We start from the raw sequence: 19200 nt of genomic DNA on the forward strand, positions 1-19200 counted from the left end.
GGGGAAAGGTTAGGCCATAATATGGTGTTTGAATTTCTTGTTGTTATAAATTTGGATTTGGATTTTTTTTTTGGTCAAAACAGCAAAGTCCGTGACTCAGGTGAGCATTATGGGCACAGTTCATTTGTTTTTCATTTTTTAAGGAAAGGTAAAATAAAATACATTTTCGATGCTTTGTTACTTCATAATTGTGTCAAGATCAGTTAAAATCCAAAGAAATGGAAGCACATGTCTACAGAAATTCTCTCGAAAAAATATGGTGTAAACTGGATGGGGAAAATCCCCTTACACCCAGGCCTCTATTATATTTTCTTCATATCACTTTAATCAGAGGATATATTGTGTTATAATTTGATGATTTTATGAAAGTACTTATTATCTATAATTATTTTATTTACATTTACTGATTGATTGCACTTTTTCTTTCCATAGATATATAAAAAGGGACATCCAAGTCATTTTGTGAATGCTTTTAAAAAACCCTTCAGTAACTGGATGAGATATGTCAACTGTGCTAGATCAGAATCAGAACAGAATCTAGTGGCCTTTCAGTACAAAGGACGGATATATTACAGATCATTTAAAGACGTTCCTGTTGGGACAGAACTCTTGGTATGGTATGGTCATGATTATGGGAAAGAACTAGGGATATATAGAGAAGAAATGGATGTTTCTCCAAAAATTGTGAATGGAGAGGGTAAGGTTATTGTTTGCAATTGAGATTCACTTATAATTAACAACCTTATTGTTTCATGTTTTCGCACATTCATAATGTACAGATCAACTGTGCCTTTAAAAAGATGACAATGTTTACAACAGTAAGACTAATTATATAGTGACCCCTTTTTGCACTTTAATTGGTGTAAGGGATCATTTCTAAAAAGTAAAACTTATAACAACTTGTTTTGCCTTAGAAGTCATTCAAATATCACATAATCTACAATTATTTTCATTTAAATTGATGGAAAGATTATAACCTTTATTTCTTATCGTCATTTATTTTTCAACTGGAAATTGTAAACTTGCCGAAAACCTTGATATAAACAGACACAAATTAATAATCACATGCCCTTGTCCCAATTTTCGACTTGAAACAATATGAGCGGAAATTTTTTTGTTGCAAAATTGTAATTCACTATTTCAATGACAGGAAAAAGGAACGTTTATTAACTTCTGTTGTTCATATTTGCGATGGAGGAACTATTTTTAAGCTTTGTTTGAAGCAGAATTACATTATTGTTGTCCTGTACAACAATGGTTCCTTAGTACTATATATCCGATTGTACAGAAGTCTCTCTTTTGAAACAGTTTATTTAAGTCATTAAGTTATTTAAGTTTTGATATCATTGACAGCTGCTTTTCAATAAAAATGGAACTCGTAAATATACTTACCTTGTCATTGGTCATTTGCAAAATTATTTTGTTAAAAAACATTCTGATTGTTCACACAAGTACTCTGAAGTTGACATTAAAAAGATGCTTGAGTTTCTGATTGACAATATCTATGTGGTTTTTGGAGACCAGGTCTTCCAACAATCTATTGGAATTCCCATGGGTACCAATTGCGCCCCGTTATTAGCAGACCTTTTTTTGTATTCATATGAAGCAAAATGTGTCCAAAATCTTGTACGTGAAAAGAAGAAAACACTTGCTGTGGCCTTCAACTCGACATTTAGATATATCGACGACGTATTGTCAATTAACAATGGCTATTTCCATTCTTATGTCGATACGATATATCCTTGTGAACTTGAGATAAAAGATACCACAGAGTCTGACACATCTGTTTCATATGTGGATATTTTACTTGAAAAAGACGTTAATGGTAATCTAATAACCAAGCTTTATGATAAACATGATGACTTTAACTTTTCAATCGTCAACTTCCCTTACTTATGCAGCAATATACCTTCATCACCTGCATACGGGGTATATATTTCTCAGTTGATTCGATACGCAAGAGCATGCTCTACGTATGTACAATTTCTTAAACGAGGTAAATTATTGACAAATAAGTTGATGAAACAAGAATTTCATTTGTCTCATTTAAAGTCATCATTTCGTAAGTTCTATGGTCGATACAATGACCTTGTCAGCAAATACAATTCCGTTATTTCCCGATCATGACAAGGAGCACACGGCGGGTGTGACCGGTCGGCAGGGGATGCTCACTCCTCCGTGGCACCTGATCCCACCTCTGATGTTTGGAGGTCCGTGTTTGCTCTGCTCCTATTTTGTATTGATTAATGGACTTTTGAGTTTGAATACTGTTCGTTATCTCCATATATTTCATTGATCAAAAAGGTTCATATTACATTAAAATTTATCAAATAGTACATTTAAACAGCAAAACCAAATTCTCAAAAATGCAGCTCATATTGCTTTAAAGTAATCCTAATAAATGGACATGATGAAAAGTAGTAAAAAGTAGCAAATTTGAATGTTAGAAAATGATGACCTTAAAAAATACTGATATATTGTATTCTTCAAACATTTTTACATTATTTATAGAAGTCTTCATCTGTCCTTGGTGTCATTTTGGATTCAGTAACAAGGAGTTTATGGCAAAACATTGTAAATACAAACATGGATACAGTTTGTTTAAGTGTATTAAGCCATATACAGTTAATGGTAAGTTTTGTTTTCTACAAAATAGCAAAATCATGATAATTATGTAAAATAACTTTAGGTTATATGCTAGATAAACTCTTTTTCATGTATCAAACACGTTATTATAAAGCTTTTATGTTTATGCTTTAATCTTATTATAATGATGCCTGTTTTCGCAACAGACATTAGAAAAAAAATTAACTATAAAATTGAATTCAAATGAAAAAATAAGACGAAAAACCATTTCATCTTAATTCATGCATGCTTCAAATTTACATTTATCTTAATGCAGATATATTCCGTTGTCCACATTGCAAAATTTGCTTAAGTACCCCTGACTTTCTTAAAAGCCATATATTGCATTGCCGGAAGAAAGGAAAAGAAAATAGTGGCACTGCAAATTCAGTCAGATCAATGAGATACAAGGTGAGATACCAATGAAACGGAAGATAGAGAGAGAGAGGGGGGGGGGTCCGTGTTGCCTCAACTCGCGATTTGTATTGATTTGTTTTGTCCCAATGGACTTTTGAGCTTGATTACTGTCCCTTATCTGCATTTTTTCATTTCATGTTTAGTTATAATTTGTTTATTACAGGTAACTAAATTCTTGTTTTAATGCATAATAACTCAAAGGACAAGTTCCCAGTGTCTTGTAAAAAAACACTTCAGGATGACAAGAGAAAAGACCTAAAGGGACAACACTAGTTTTAGTCTTAAAAAATCTTTTTGATTTCTGTTTTTCTCAATGACTTTAAGCTATACGTAAATAGGGATTTGTTTTTGTTTCATCATTTTAGTTCTATTCAGTACATGTAATATGTAATATATGATGAATCTCTTCATAGATAAGAACTCTATAGCGAGATAATGTCAACATATTCTGAGTTAAACCCCAGGCAGCGGTAGTCACTACCGCATTTTCTATAGGAGGAGCTTATCAAGATAACACAGAGCAGCTGGTTATATTTAGCATCACTTTCCCTTATCAGCTGATAAGCACATGGCTAATCTTATAATCTGTTGACCATTGCTTTCTACAATTTACCAGTTTAAGAATGTGTGAAGGTTAACATTTGTTTTATTTAATAGCTTTCAAATAATTGAATATAGTAGTGAAAAGATTTTCTGATAAATGACTCATACAAAATTACAAATTTAAAAAAGCTACCATCTGATAAAGTATATTTTTATTGTATTACTGGTATTTGTAACAATTAATTATACCTTTTTGAATAAGTTTTCACTGTTACAACACAAACAGAATGTCACTTTTTGTAGAATGCACTAATAATTTTATCCCACAAGATAAGTGTAAATTTATTTGTTTTAGGCACAAGGTTTTTATGTCCAGATCTTGCTCTTGGTCGTCTAGCATCCTCATAATTACTTATTGAAGTATACTCGCGATCAACATTCTCATTCCAGTCTAGAACAGCCATATGAGATCTGCGTTTGTATTCCTCATCACCAAATTTAATCCGTTTATCGTGATAAATAAGAAGAGCGTTATTAAAGGATTCAACATAATGAGTGTCAATACAGTTGACATAATCATCTGGTGTTTTGTAAATTTGAAGTTTTCTTATTTCATTTCTCAAAATTCTCTCTGCATCTGAATCCTTAAGAACGTGTTTGGATAGTTCATAGTTGGGATCACATTTACATCTTGACTCTGTGGAACAATTTTCATGATTATTTTTATAATGTTCAACTATGTTGTCCAGAAATTCTCGGAGTTTCTTTGATGATCCTTGGCAGTTTTTCATGGCATAATAAGTATGTGTTTTAATAGATGCATCTTTATCTGAAAGATCCGGATGCCAAGTGATGCCTCTGTATTTCAGTGGACCATTTGCAATTTTCTTCATTTCCTTGCTGACATTCTTGCTTGCGTGCCATGTATCATTTGCACTTGTTACAGAAGGCTTATTCTCGGACAAATATTTGTTAACACTTGCATTTCTGTCATGACCATGAAGGTTGACAGAAACATCCTTCTCATCAAAATGGTTGTAAAGAAGTTCAACTCCTTTCATTTCATGTCTCTGACTTACAGGATCGTCTTGTCTTGTTACAACCTCCAATCCAACAACTCGATGGTGTGTTTGGCCTAATGCAACAACATCTGATTGGGATGCATTTCTTCTCCAACCATGGCGGGCATCTGTCATGATATTTATTCCATTATACTGGGTTTCATTTTCTTCTGATTTTAGAATTTCTGTTGCTTCTTCTTCATTGATTGCCTTAGTTACTGATTCCTCAGCCATATCTCTAGTAACAGAACAGTATAGATCATGTTGGCTTTCAAATGCACTCTCTGGTATAACCCCTATATTTCCAGCATCACACAGTCTCTTGTATTGACTGTAGCGTAATCCTGTTGCATAGACAGAATGCACCATTCTCAAATTTACGAGAAACATTCCACCTGGCAAATGTTGTGATGAATCTGCCGAAATCAAGTGGTTTTTCCTTGCAGGCAAATGTCACCTTAGCAGCATGACCAAACCTTTGCAATTTCTTTATATCCAAAAACTCCTGACAAGTTTGGCCATGATGTTGAATTCCAGAGCAAATGTTTCTCATTGCTGAATAAGATGTTAAAACATATCCTCATCTGTTGTTTTTTGGTCACATGGTAAATAAGGCTGAAAGTTCAGTTTTTCCTCTTGAGGTGCATTATCTGTTAATCCATGCATTTGGATGAAAAAGTCAAACACACTGTTCAGTAACTGCTCATTTGTTACAAATGACACTTTTTCGGCCAAACAAAGTTTGATTTTGTCCATTTTGTTGTAAACAGTAACCTTTTCTTCTTCAGATTTAACATAAAATCTAATACATCCAGTAACAAGTGGTTTTTCTTGTACTTTGCGCCTTTCATTCCGCACTTTCATTTCTTCTCCAGCATCAGATCTTCGTTTCTTTCTCCCTTGTTGTTCTCTATTCTCATCTCGTATTCTCTTTGGTACTTGTTCATCCATCTTTACTTACTTCTTTATCATGTAATAACAGACTTTGTGAATATGTAAGTAAATTGTCTGTCAAGTCAGCAGGTGGTATTACCAGCCCTACTATGGTCAGTGGGGGTGCCATAGGGTAGTCAGAATGATTTCTGTATGCTATCATATTTGTTTCTTATTTAATTTTCTTATAATGTTTTCTTTAATTTTGCCTTGTGCCCTTTTATTTTTATAACTTACTAATTATATAACTATGAGAATGTGCAACTTGGTAAAACAAAATTGTGGCCTCCTTTATATTACTCTGCATCTCTGACCATAGACATGTTTACTTCATTAGATAGAGGGTAATGTAAGGGGGTACATTACATGATTTAGACATTATTAACAATTTGAACATTACATTTTAATAAAAATCGAACAGCAGTACAAAAAAAATAAAATATTTAAAAATCATTTTCAAAAAAAAAAACTTTATGGACAGCATTATGCACTACATTTTGATGCTATCATACCCTTGCCTTAGTCAACTCTTCCACAGTACATGCTGTGAAGTTTGGCGGGAAGATTTTTCAGTGGTCAATCAATTTTCTTTGTCTTGACCATTCCATTGGAAACCATTTCAGTGAAGGAGTTATCGTGTTTTTGCTATTTTTTTGTTATGTCTGAAACAAGGAGACAAGTTTGTTTGAATCTTACAGAAGTTGAAATCAATTCTGTCCAAGCTTTGTTTTCACACAGTGAATGGGATTTTGATTCTTGTGTTGTTTTTAATAACTGGTCAGAGGGAAATACCGATGAAGAGATAAGACCTGCTGTAAACCAGGAGATAATAGTCTGCAACACAAGTGAAAATCCTGGCCAGAATGAGGAGCAGCAACCAGCGGGTGGTAATCCTGGACTTTGAGATGATGATGAAACACCACAGGTGAATGACCAGGAATGCATGTATTGTTTTTGTCATCCATGTGTAACTACAAACAGACAGAGTTGGCTTGGAAATGGTTCACCACCTCATGTTAGGAACTCCGCAATCAGGAAAACCAAATACAAGAAATTCTGGACAATGATGTCAAGAAGATATGCGTGGAATCATCCGCGATACATTGCTAAGAAGGCTGAAAAACTTAATCAAGGTGACTGTGAGAATATAGTGTGGACACTCAGAGAAATAATGCCTGAATGTGTCTTATCTTTAGTTAGGAATTTATATCCTAATCCTTCAGGAAGGCGATACATGGGACACAAGTGGTTATAATACTCTAAATATTATGCAACTAATGTGCATTAAAACCTTTATTTTCAATAATAAGTATGACAAATATAATATTTTTGTTTTGAATATTGATTGTGTATATGGATTTATTCAATTCAACAAGGAATTTCAATGCAGTAAGTGGCTAATAAACTTGTTTATGAATCCACATGGCTCTGTTTATTTACATCTCTGCTTTGTTCATTACAATTCAATATGACCAGGGGTCAACTTGCCATATATAGAGCAGAGGTAAATTTGAAATCTGTTCACTTCAGATGTTTTGATGTATATTTTGGCATATAAAATAATCAATCAATGAATATTTTTACATACTGGAATAACTGAAAAGGAAATGTACTACTGTGCCAATTTTTGAGCCAGTACAACATATTAAGATGTGATAACTTTTCAAAACATCTCTGCTCAGCTGAACATGTAGGATAATATGTGATTTTCAAATTTAAGCTCCTCCCATTTCCTTTTATACTCCAGGCCTGGGTTTAAGTATCTCCAATTCTTAGTTGATATTTTTCTTACTTTTTCATCTAATTGTCCCTGAAACATTCTTTTTTTTCCCATTCGTTTACTGTGAGTTCAGCTTGTTCACATACTTTACGTTCACACTTTGAGTTCACATCTTACCCACTTCCCAATCACAAAACGTTCAGTGTTCGCTCTATCTGTGTGATCACCTTGTCCTTTTGATAAGCGTTCACTTATTTTCAGAAAATGCAGTATATGCATATTTCAGTCATAGATACATTGTATATGTGTTATGTTACTATACTGTCAAATCAATAATAGAGAGATGATAATTTGATTAGAGAGATGAACATACATGCAGCATAATTATGAAAACCCTTAAAAATCTAAAATAATTCACTTCTAACATCTACATGTATTTCATAGCTTTTGGGTATAATCCTGGATAGTATAAGAAATTCAGAAATAGAAATTTTGGCGAGGGTGTAGTATGGTTTAACAAAAAAATTGTAGAGGGTTCAACTTTTCTATTTTAGTCATTGTCTTTAGTTATAGAAACAAGAGGCCCATGGCTCACAACGCTCACCTGAGAACTTTGGCTAGAGAAAAGCAGAAATCAGTTCAAAATTGAAAAGTTTAAATAAATAAAAGCCCCCCTTCCCTTCCAGATGGGTAGGGGAGGAAGTCATGATTTAAAGAAATTTGAATCTGCACTACCTTAGGATGCTTAAACATGAATATGACTAATCATTGCCTTGCTGTTCTTGAAGAATTTTAGAAGATTTTCCTATGAATACCCATATTAAACGTTGGTTGCCCATTGTGATCCAACCCTACCTCCCGGGAGTCATGTTTGAACAAATTTTGAATCAACACTTTCTGAATATGACTAATCACGGCTTTGCTGTTTTTAAGAAGAAGATTTTTTACCTAATGTATTCCTATGTAAACTTTTGGCTGGCCATTGTGGCCCAACACTACCCCAGGGGTCAGGATTTGAACAAATTTAAATCTACAAAACCTGAAAATAATTCTTTTGTAATATGACATAGTGGCTTTTTGGTTCTTGAGAAGAAGATTTTTAAAGATTTTTCCTGAATACTCTTATGTAAAGCATTGATTCCCCGGTGTGGCCCTGCTTCCATATCAATATGATTAAACATGGCCTTGCTGTTTTTTAAAAGAAGAAACCTTTTAATTTTCCTTCATCTTCCTAATAGTATGTAAAACCTAGGAAATATATCTACCTAAAATACTCTCGTTTTATGACAAATAATGGCTTTGTTGATCTCGAAAAGACTATTATAAAAGATATTTAGTACCAGTTATGGTAGCCTAGTGGTAGGGCGTTCGCTTCATGATCGGGAAGCCCGGTTTCGATTCTCGTTCGCCTCTCCGCGTCTAACCTAAGACGTAAACATAGGTAGTGACTGTTCCTTTGCCAAGCGCCCGGCATTAAAAGTGAAAGTCACGGGTCTTTCGGATATGACCTTAAAACCGTAAGTCCCGTGTCACGGTAGGCGTTGGCACGATAATGAACCCTCACTGCTCAATGGCCCCGAGTGTCTAGTATAGGTCTCAATTTGAAGCCCTTCACTGGCATACAGTGACGTCTCTATGTGAGTGAAAAATTCTCGAATGGGACGTTGAACAATATACAATCAATCAATCTAAAAGATATTTCTTATATATTCCTATGTAAAAACTTGATCCTTTGTTGTGACCCCATCTTACTCCCAGGGGTCCATGATTTAAATACATTTGAAACCACACTACCTGAAGATTTCCTGTATTAAAATGACTACTAATGGCTTTGCTGTTTTTTAGATTTTTAAAGATTTTCCCCATATAATCTAAGTAAAACTTTGATTTTATGTTGTGGACTTGCCCTATACCCGGGGGTCATAATTTGAATAAATTTGCATCTACAAGTATGTAATAAAGGTTTCACATGACTTTCATAAGTTTCTGGCCTAGTGGTTCTTGAGAAAGATTGTTGAAAGAAATCACCAATTTTCATGAATTCTTAAATATCTCTCCTCGACTTCTCCAGATCCATTGGGCCAATTTCAACTAAATTTCAAAAAGCATTCTCAAGTAAATGGGATCAAGTTATATGAAGCCTTCATTACAAAGTGTTCAAAGCATAACCCCCAGGGCCACAATAAGGGATCAAAGTTTAAATTGGAATATATATATATATATATATATATATATATATATATATATATATATATATATATATATATAGAAAGCACAGAGAAATTCACTTTTATAAGGATACCCACTTTCGCCCCAGCCCGGGGTTGAACTCTCGACCTACGGAATCTGTCTCCTAGCAGTACAGGAACAGCGCGCTAGACCGCTCGGCTATCTAGGCAAGTCAAAAAACTTGCTTTCGATGCCGATGGAATTCTCGCGGCGCTGTCCTACACTACACGGTCATTGAGAATGGAAGTGAGATACAGTTATTTGGACATTAGTTTTATCAGAGGATCGTTACCAATACACGTTGTAATGAAATTAATTTTTATTTATAAAGCACATTTTACAACAACTCTTAAACTAACATAACTACCCTAAGTGAAGAAATGTTAATATAGAAAGCACAGAGAAATTCACTTTTATAAGGATACCCACTTCCGCCCCAGCCCGGGGTTGAACTCTCGACCTACGGAATCTGTCTCCTAGCAGTACAAGAACAGCACGCTAGACCGCTCGGCTATCTAGGCAAGTCAAAAAACTTGCTTTCGATGCCGATATATATATATATATATATATATATATATATATATATATATATATATATATATATATATATATATGTAAATTCTTCTCAAGACTACAAAGCCATGATAAGTTGTAGTGATATGAAATCATCATCAGGTAGTGTAGATTTATGTTTGTTCAAATGATGATTTTCGAGGACAGATGGGGCCACAATCGGTATCAAGGTTTAACATACTGTATAAATATATATGTATAAAAAACCTCAAGACTAGCAAAACCATGATTAGTCTTACTGATATAATCATCAGGTAGTATAGATTTGAGTTTGTTTAAATGATAACTTTCAGTGACAGATGGGGTTATATTGAGAGATTAAAGTTTTACATAGGAATAATAAGGGAAAACTCTTCAAAAATCTCAAGAACAGCAAAGCGATGGCTAGTCAAATTGATGTGGAAGCATCGTAAAGTAGTGTAGATTCAAGTTTGTTCAAATCATGAATCCCCAGGGGTAGGATGGGACAGCATCAAAATCTTATATAGGAATATTCAGGAAAAATTAACTTTTTTTAAGAACATCAAAGCCATGAATTGTATTATTAATATACTAAAGATGCATCCTCATGTAGTTTAGATCCCAGATTGTTTAAATCATGACCTATGGGGGGGGGGGGGGGGGATATAGGGCCTTAACAAGATATCAAAGTTATATAAAGAAATATATAGGATTTTTTTTTTAATTTTCTCAAAAATAACAAAGCCATAATTAGTCTTATTAATATAAAAGCATTCTCAGGCAGTGCAGTTTCCAATTTGTTAAAATGATGACCACCGAGGGTAGGGTGGACCACAACAGGGGATCACTTTTTATTTTGCACTCAATTTATTATTTGTATTTTCTTACTGGTCACCATTCACTGTCTTTCCGACAGGTTGTGTTCACAGTTCTCACACTATTTGCCATGCGTTTATTTAGCTTTTGCTCACCGTTCAAATGGGAAAAAACAATGTTTCAGGTATGGAAATGTCAAATTTTTAGCATGGTTTTGTACCTCTTGATGATCTTGAAGATTGCATTTATTTATCTCTACCGGTACATACTCTTTTTTCATGTATTGTCTTTTATATTAAGACCTTTGTTTATTTGAACTTGTACTTGAGATTTATTAATTGAAGAAAAATAAACAATTCTCTTTAAAACAAATGAAATAGTATTTAAAAAGCAAGCATTTTTAAACAGTTACAATAGTAATGTTAAGGCAAAAGGTGAATATGATTTTTTTTTAACTGAACTAGGTCATGAGACTCAGCAGTCTTAACAATTTTAGCTCTCTTGATTAAGAGAAAGGGTGATATGATTATGAGCAAGGTTGTCAAAATCAGGTTTTTGATTCACACACCAGAGCAAGGATGTCCTTAAAAACCATTATAAACCTAAATCTTAGTTAACATCTATTTAAAAATTCATAATCTGACTGAAAGAAAGGTCTGCTCTGAAGTTTTAGAATTTTTGCAAAAAAAATTCATGCAAGAACTTGTCGTACAGGGAGAGTGCTTTTTAGGTTTAAAATGCAAAAATAAAATTAATGAAATATGACTTTTCCGGAAATTGGTCTCTCCAAACGTTCTTTTCATTTGTTATCCTGAAGTGATCCTTTGTACACATTATATAATATTTGATATATATAAATATTTGCTTTTTTTGAGAAATTTATCTCGGTTATCAGAGTCTCCAGTTAAATTTGAGGCCCATCGTTCTGGGGCTCCTCCCAATTGTTTTATCAATCATTATACATGTATGTATTGACTATGATAAATCAATATCAAACCATCAGTTTTATTATAGTATCACATTCATCACATTAACGATGCATTATTGCAATAAAAATATATATTATTATCTTTCATACAGGTTGAAAAACAAGTGAAAGGGAAGTTTTCAAATATCACAGCGTGCATTAACGTCCCTGTTTCCAGTAGTACATCAAACCTTGCATATACAGCCAAAGAAAATATTGAGCAGCAAGTTAAAAGTCATACAGAACAAACTAAACAGAATTGCATATCAGATGAGGGTTTCATATGTAGATCAAAGGCATTACAGAGCAGTATTGTCCACAGAAAAAATACTGTTATGACTGATATTTACACCAAAGTGAATTCTCAAAATGACCCATGTAATTGCAATGTGTGCAAAAATATGTTTAATAAAAGAGAACATTTAACCAGGCACATAGCACATACAAGTGATAAACTTTATAAATGTGATGTGTGTGGGAAGGAATTCAACAAATTATGTATCTTGCAAGTTCACATGAGAACACATACAGATGATAAACCTTTTAAATGTGATGTTTGTGGGAAGGCATTCAACCCGTCGCAGAACTTACAGAAACACATGAGAACACATACAGGTGATAAACCTTATAAATGTGATGAGTGTGGGAAGGGATTCAACCATTTACAGAACTTACAGACACACATGAGAACACATACAGGTGATAAACCTTATAAATGTGATGTGTGTGGGAAGGCATTCAACCAGTCGCAGAACTTACAGAAACACATGAGAACACATACAGGTGATAAACCTTATAAATGTGATGAGTGTGGGAAGGCATTCAACCAGTCGCAGAACTTACAGAAACACATGAGAACACATACAGGTGATAAACCTTATAAATGTGATGTGTGTGGGAAGGCATTCAACCAGTCGCAGAACTTACAGAAACACATGAGAACACATACAGGTGATAAACCTTATAAATGTGATGTGTGTGGGAAGGCATTCAACCAGTCGCAGAACTTACAGAAACACATGAGAACACATACAGGTGATAAACCTTATAAATGTGATGTGTGTGGGAAGGCATTCAACCAGTCTAGTGACTTACAGAAACACATGAGAACACATACAGGTGATAAACCTTATAAATGTGATGTGTGTGGGAAGGCATTCAACCAGTCGCAGAACTTACAGACACACATGAGGACACATACAGGTGATAAACCTCATAAATGTGGTGTGTGGGAAGGCATTCAACCAGTCAAGTGACATACAGAAACACATGAGAACACATACAGGTGATAAACCTTATAAATGTGATGTGTGTGGGAAGGCATTCAACCAGTCACAGACCTTACAGAAACACATGAGAACGCATACAGGTGTTAAACCTTATAAATGTGATGGGAAGGTATTCAGTGTATCAGGTACCTTAAAAGCACACAGAAGGACACATTTTAGTGATGAAACGTTATAATTATGTGATATATGCAGGAAGCACTTTTCTATACACTAATTGAAAACTGCATGTACAATGATAAATGAATGAATAATCTAAGAAATATGTAGTGTTAATTGTTCTTCACAAAAGAGTAGACAAGAACTCTAACCCTTTCAAAAATATTACAGAACTGGGTGTTGTGTAAAGATAAAAACCGAGGAGCAGAGGAGAAGATTTTCAAAGAATTAATGCATTTTCACTATATAGTCGATAGAGCCCCACCCTAACACCAGAACCCCTGACCCTGGGGCCATGAAATTCACATGATAAACTTTTTTAAGAGACCTCACATTATTTCAGTTTTATCGAAAAATTTAATAAAATTACTGTTGATATGAAAACAGTTTCTCTTTAAAGGTTCACTTCTATGTATAAATAGGGATCTGACCTATAGGGCCGGGCTTGGTTTTTTTCTCTACAAAAAGCTTGTCGATTTCCGTTCCGATTAATGACATAAGGCTGAATACATGTAACAATTTGTTTTTCATAAATCTTTATTTCAGTGAGTAAAGGTAGGAGGAACACTTTCATTGATATTCTGAGTTTGTTATCTCCAAATGTAATTATAATTGATAATTTTCTTTACTTCTTATTGTACATAATGGTAATGTCTACTGTCTCTGGAATTAAATTTTTTTATGTCTATTCTATTTATTTTACAACACATTTTCGTTGGATATAATAAAAACATGCCATTAATGTGTGCAAATCATATAGGCTTAAATGAAATCCAAGGGAGTACAGTTACTGGTATATGTAGCCCTACTGTTTCAAAACTTAAGATCTTAGAACACTGACTGCAAACAAAAGTACATGTATGTTATTCTAAATATATTAAGCTCAAATAATTCAAGCAATACGTAACATTCATGTGCTACATGTAACCCAGACAAGCACTAGTAGCACAGACAGAATAAAAGGAATGTGATTAAATTCTAAGGAATATAGATACAATTGAAATTCATCGCAGCTCAATGCTGCCGAGAATACCTGTATCGAGTAACACAGAGTGAGTTATTCTTGTCCTCGGAGAAAGTGTGCTATACTGAGATTTGTTCCGCCTGATTGACAACTGTACATAGGATTGTTACGATTTGATCTCTCTAGTGTTTCTTATATCAAGAATAGGTATAGGCGAAAACTTAAAACTATAAAAGTGTGGCACCAGGTGGATTCGAACCCCCGACTTTAAAAAGAAAGGACCCACGATATAAAAGTCAGCGCATACATGTATATCAAATGAGCTGTTCTGACTACAAGATTGAGTGGTATAAATTTGAAGCAGATTGTCAAAATCAGGTTTACTTATTTTTTGTAGGTTTTTTGTGAATTTCGACCCTAGGGCAGGGGTGCCCCTAAAAAAAATCTTATCTTAAATTATTCCTTACATCCCAACCTATCAAAATATCACAATTTTATTTAGGGGCAGGCCTGCCCTGAAGGACTTCTAGGCCAAATTTTATGCAAAAATCAACGCTTTAACGGACAAAATGGTGTTTCGGCCAACTTTGGAGGTTTATTGTAAAGTTGTAAATAATAAAGAACAAGTCTCAGTAAGGCTTATCTGTGGTCCCTGGTTACTCGTCAAATTTCGAACATTAATTAGAATTTTTAAAAATTAAATTCTATGATTAACCAATGTCTTTATTATTTGAATCGTCATCTAAAAATGTCAAACAATAGATATAGGCAGCATACGAAGCTGCGCGTTGAAGGTAGGGTCCTTTGATTTTCATGAATATCAAAAGAAATCAGTGACAGATACACACTTCAAAGCTTTCGTAAACACCGAGCACAGGTTTGTTCGAGTCGAGTTTGAAATATAATGTGTATATTATATGTGTAGATGTTAAGTGAAAATATCTTTGTTGAACAACCCTGTGCTCTATGTTTTCTAATTAAAAGTAATAAGATTTTGAATCTCTTCGCTGACTTCATTTACATGCGATTAACCTCTTTATGACCTGTTTAGAATCACAGCAAGCCACGTGGATTTGTACCGTTACGGGTAAATGCCCCCAGTAAATGTGCTAGTTCTCAGTTGAAACGTACTCAGTTTTATATCGATCAGCAAGGACTCGTTTGGTTCATCTTGTTATAGCTTTTATTGCCAAAGTTTTGTAAATAGAAAATTGTAATTGTAGTTGATTGTGAATCTTGAACATATAATTTCGTCTTTGAAAGAAAAACATCATACCAAGATCTTCTTTTTATAGTATCTAATCTAAATGTCTCCGCCCATTTCCATGTAATAGAGAAACCGTAGTCTGATCGGGGGGAAATGTTCCGGCATTTTTTAGTGCGGTAAGTGTTAAAAACGGGCTTGTATTTTTTGATATGTTTAATTATTCATTATAAATACACAATGTTTTAATTCAAAATACTTCGTTATACACAATAAAAACAATCAAAATACCGTGTGCTAATATTTAACCGGTAAACCAAGGGTGTAAAAAGGGACCACACTACTATACTTAAGTAGAATACTCCTTTTAGTTGTTAAATACAAATTTGAAAAATTAAGACATATATACGGCAGAAAACAACAAATAAAGATTGATTTTTAAATGTCACTTTTTCCGGGAAATTGTTCTCTCCTATAGGTCAATTCTTTTGTAATAGTGAATACATCCTTTTCATACAAATCATCATAATATTGTGATTGTAACGGCAGATTTCAAACTTTCTTGCTTCATGCATTAATTAATTGCACTCGATCTTTCTGTTTTGCGAAAATTATAAGAATTTTTGTGAAATGGTCCATTGAATGATGGCAGTAACTATACCTTGGCTCGTATTCATACGGGGCGTTTCTTTTTCAAAGAAAATACTTTCATGTCGTCTTCACAAACTTGTTTTTATGAAGTACGAAATGAAGTCATATTTTAAAAAAAGTTTGTTTTAAATAATAATAATGTATGCTAAATGAAGTCTTTTTGCATAAAAGTATTGAACATGATTTTTGTAAATTATTTCTACCGATTTTTATCTGATTTGGATATTTCTTTCTATCATTTTGATACCAGTTATTGTACAGTTACTGTACAGTCGCGCAACTTCAACACCTTGATTTTTAGACAGAGATATCCATAATGTTAAATTTATGATGTCAATTATAACAACATAGCATATACATCACAGGCACTTGTTTCTGTAATAAATTTTTGACCCATAGTATAGTGTCATTATTATACTATGGGTCAAATATTTATTACAGAAACAAATGCCTGTGATTTATAATTATAAAAATCCTGCCTGTTCTAAGATGTAAACTAATTTCTTTTTTTTTTAATTATTTTTTAAGTTTGATTAAAATTGAAGATTTTACAGTTAATCGTTATGGGAAGAAATATGATGAAACACCCTGTATATAAAGGAATAATAAAATTCTTAAAGTATAAAGGTTTGGAACAAAAATAATGCAAGAAGACGGGGGTGGGGTGGGGGTGGGGGTTAAGAAGGACCCCTAAGAATTTTTAAGAATGACAAATGTAAGACCAAGAACAAATTTTCTGTTTTATGAATGTGGACTTCTCATAATTTGGTTGCTATGTATGAAAAGGGGATAGGCTTTGCGAAATCTTCCACTCGGTAATGAATGTAGAATTATTATTTAAATGTGTTTTTTTTTTGTTTGTTTTAAACCTCCCTATCGCGAATTCTCGGATATTTCGTTAATTTCAGACGTCCCGTCGAGTTCTAGGTTAAATTTTGACTGTACTTTTGTCGCTTACAAAACTTTTGATGTTACTTTCTTGTGCAAACCTAGAACAATATAGTAAGGCCATCTTTAAAAAAAAATTAGTTGCCCTCTCCCAACCCCCTGGCTAAAAACGGCCCGACTCAAAACTTTTTAACTTCCAGGAAGCAATTATTTTTCTAAGGCATGGCTGAAAATAGATTTTGAAAATTCAGCATTGATTTTGAAATTTTCTGAGATTTTTTTTGTCACCCACCTACCGACCCAACTTTTTCATCCAGAGTGGGAGAAGGCAAACAAACATTATGTTAAAGTTTAATTATCAAATTCTTTGCATATTAAAATTTTTATGCATTAGTTATATATCAATGGTTTAGGAATTGGGACCAGGTTAGATGTGCTTTAATTTACAATTAAATTTAGCATTATCATTTCTTGTCAACTTTATTTTTTAAGAATATAGCAGTAAGTTTTAAAGAAATGATTGTGAAACAAATATATTTTTTTGGCTTAGTTGCGTACTTTATTTGTATTTATTTTTGTCTTTTAATATTATTTAGAATACATTCTAAACGTGACATCGTTCAAATAAGATAATGTTCCTTCATGTTAAAGTCTTGAAACAAAGACGACCAAGATCATTGTCCATGACCTCTGTTTGGTAGGTCAACATTACTGCTACATTGCAAAAAATTTCAACTCATTACCGCTACATTTTCTCAAATTTTCGGGCGATCATTACCTCTACATTTTTTCAAAGGGACTAGCGCCGACAACAACTCATTACCGCTACATACTGAAATGGCCAGCAATGGCACGGGGATATGAGTTCCATTCAATATAATTCACTCACCGTGTAGTGAAGTACAATTTTGATCACGGTAAAGCAAGCTGTATAAACCTTGTTGTATAAAGCAAAATGTTACCGTGTGTACGGCGCTATTACACGGAATTTAAAAAACTTCAATGACTTCAGCCATTGTTATTAGTCTACGTATATTTTACCGATTCGACCAGCACTAGTTGGATATTTAAAGATCCAACTGGCCATCAGTTGGATATTCAAATATCCAACTGCCCATCGGTGGGATATTTAAATATCCAACAGTGTATACAAACATAATTAAGCAATGAAAAAAGGAGATAAAAGAGTTTAAAATGTATTTCCAATGCAAATAAAAAACAATTACTCCGAATTTGTCACACTATTAGAATTTGTCCAATGCACACAGAATTAATCACTTTGCATTTATCACACCATTAGAATCGTGTTAAAAATGTACTTCCAATGCTCCCAAAAATTACAATTCCTCCGAATTTGCACACTGTTAGACTCTTGTCGTCAATAAAATATCCAATATTTATCCATGGTTTTTTAACAGAATGTTTCCGGTCTTAAATTTTGAAAGTATCACATTTTGACACGCATTTAAATACATTTTCACCTTGAACCTTAAACCACATCACTTCCTGTTGCTGAATATTATTTCAGGGGTCCGTTATCAGCAAATCCTCTCAGATTATTCGAGGTTCATCTCTGTTCTCATACTTTTCCAGCATACTTCCCAAAACAATTTAATAAATTGACAGCCCATCTATTTTTGATACCTTCTTATTGCAGATCTTGATATGGAATATTTTTAAAGCAGGTTCCGCATAATACAGACAATCTTTTCATCTGTTTTAGCACTACTAGAAGTATTGTCCGAGTGGAACTCCATAAGATTCAAACATTTTTCCCAACAAATCATCATCTTATATGTAATGATAGATTTCCAACCTTTTATCAAAATTCTGTAGTTTTCTTCTGCTTTCAGGTCAAAAGTATTCAGAACACTATATCTGAACCGCTCTAATTTTACTTTGGATTTAAAACTATTTTTTCATCTGATTTCAAGACTGTTCAGTACAATGGATAGGTTTGAAATGACATTAACACCATGCAGTTTCATGCTCACTAGTCCATGAATAAAAGGGGTGTTCGATTAGGCTATTGTATTGTGTCACTGTTGGATATCTAAATGGGCTAGATCCTATTGTATTACAGCAAACTTGGATATATGAATGGGTAAATGTTTCTTTGGGGTCCACAGTAGGGCAGTTTTTTAAGTAAGATAAATAACTCGATAGTGTTGAATAGTTTAGAGAAAACATCCCCTCCTCGGGC

General features: G+C 33.6%; 1 pseudogene; it reads left to right on the forward strand.

Moving 5' to 3' along the window:
* The first annotated feature begins 433 nt into the window (after positions 1 to 433).
* LOC133201133 (zinc finger protein ZFP2-like) lies at positions 434 to 13394 on the forward strand (annotated as a pseudogene).
* Positions 13395 to 19200: the final 5806 nt, after the last annotated feature.

The sequence above is a fragment of the Saccostrea echinata genome, unplaced genomic scaffold (genome assembly GCF_033153115.1).
Source record: "Saccostrea echinata isolate AGI-Se365-2 ecotype Australia unplaced genomic scaffold, CSIRO_AGI_Sech_v1 ptg000042l, whole genome shotgun sequence".
Classification (NCBI taxonomy): Eukaryota; Metazoa; Mollusca; class Bivalvia; order Ostreida; family Ostreidae; genus Saccostrea; species Saccostrea echinata.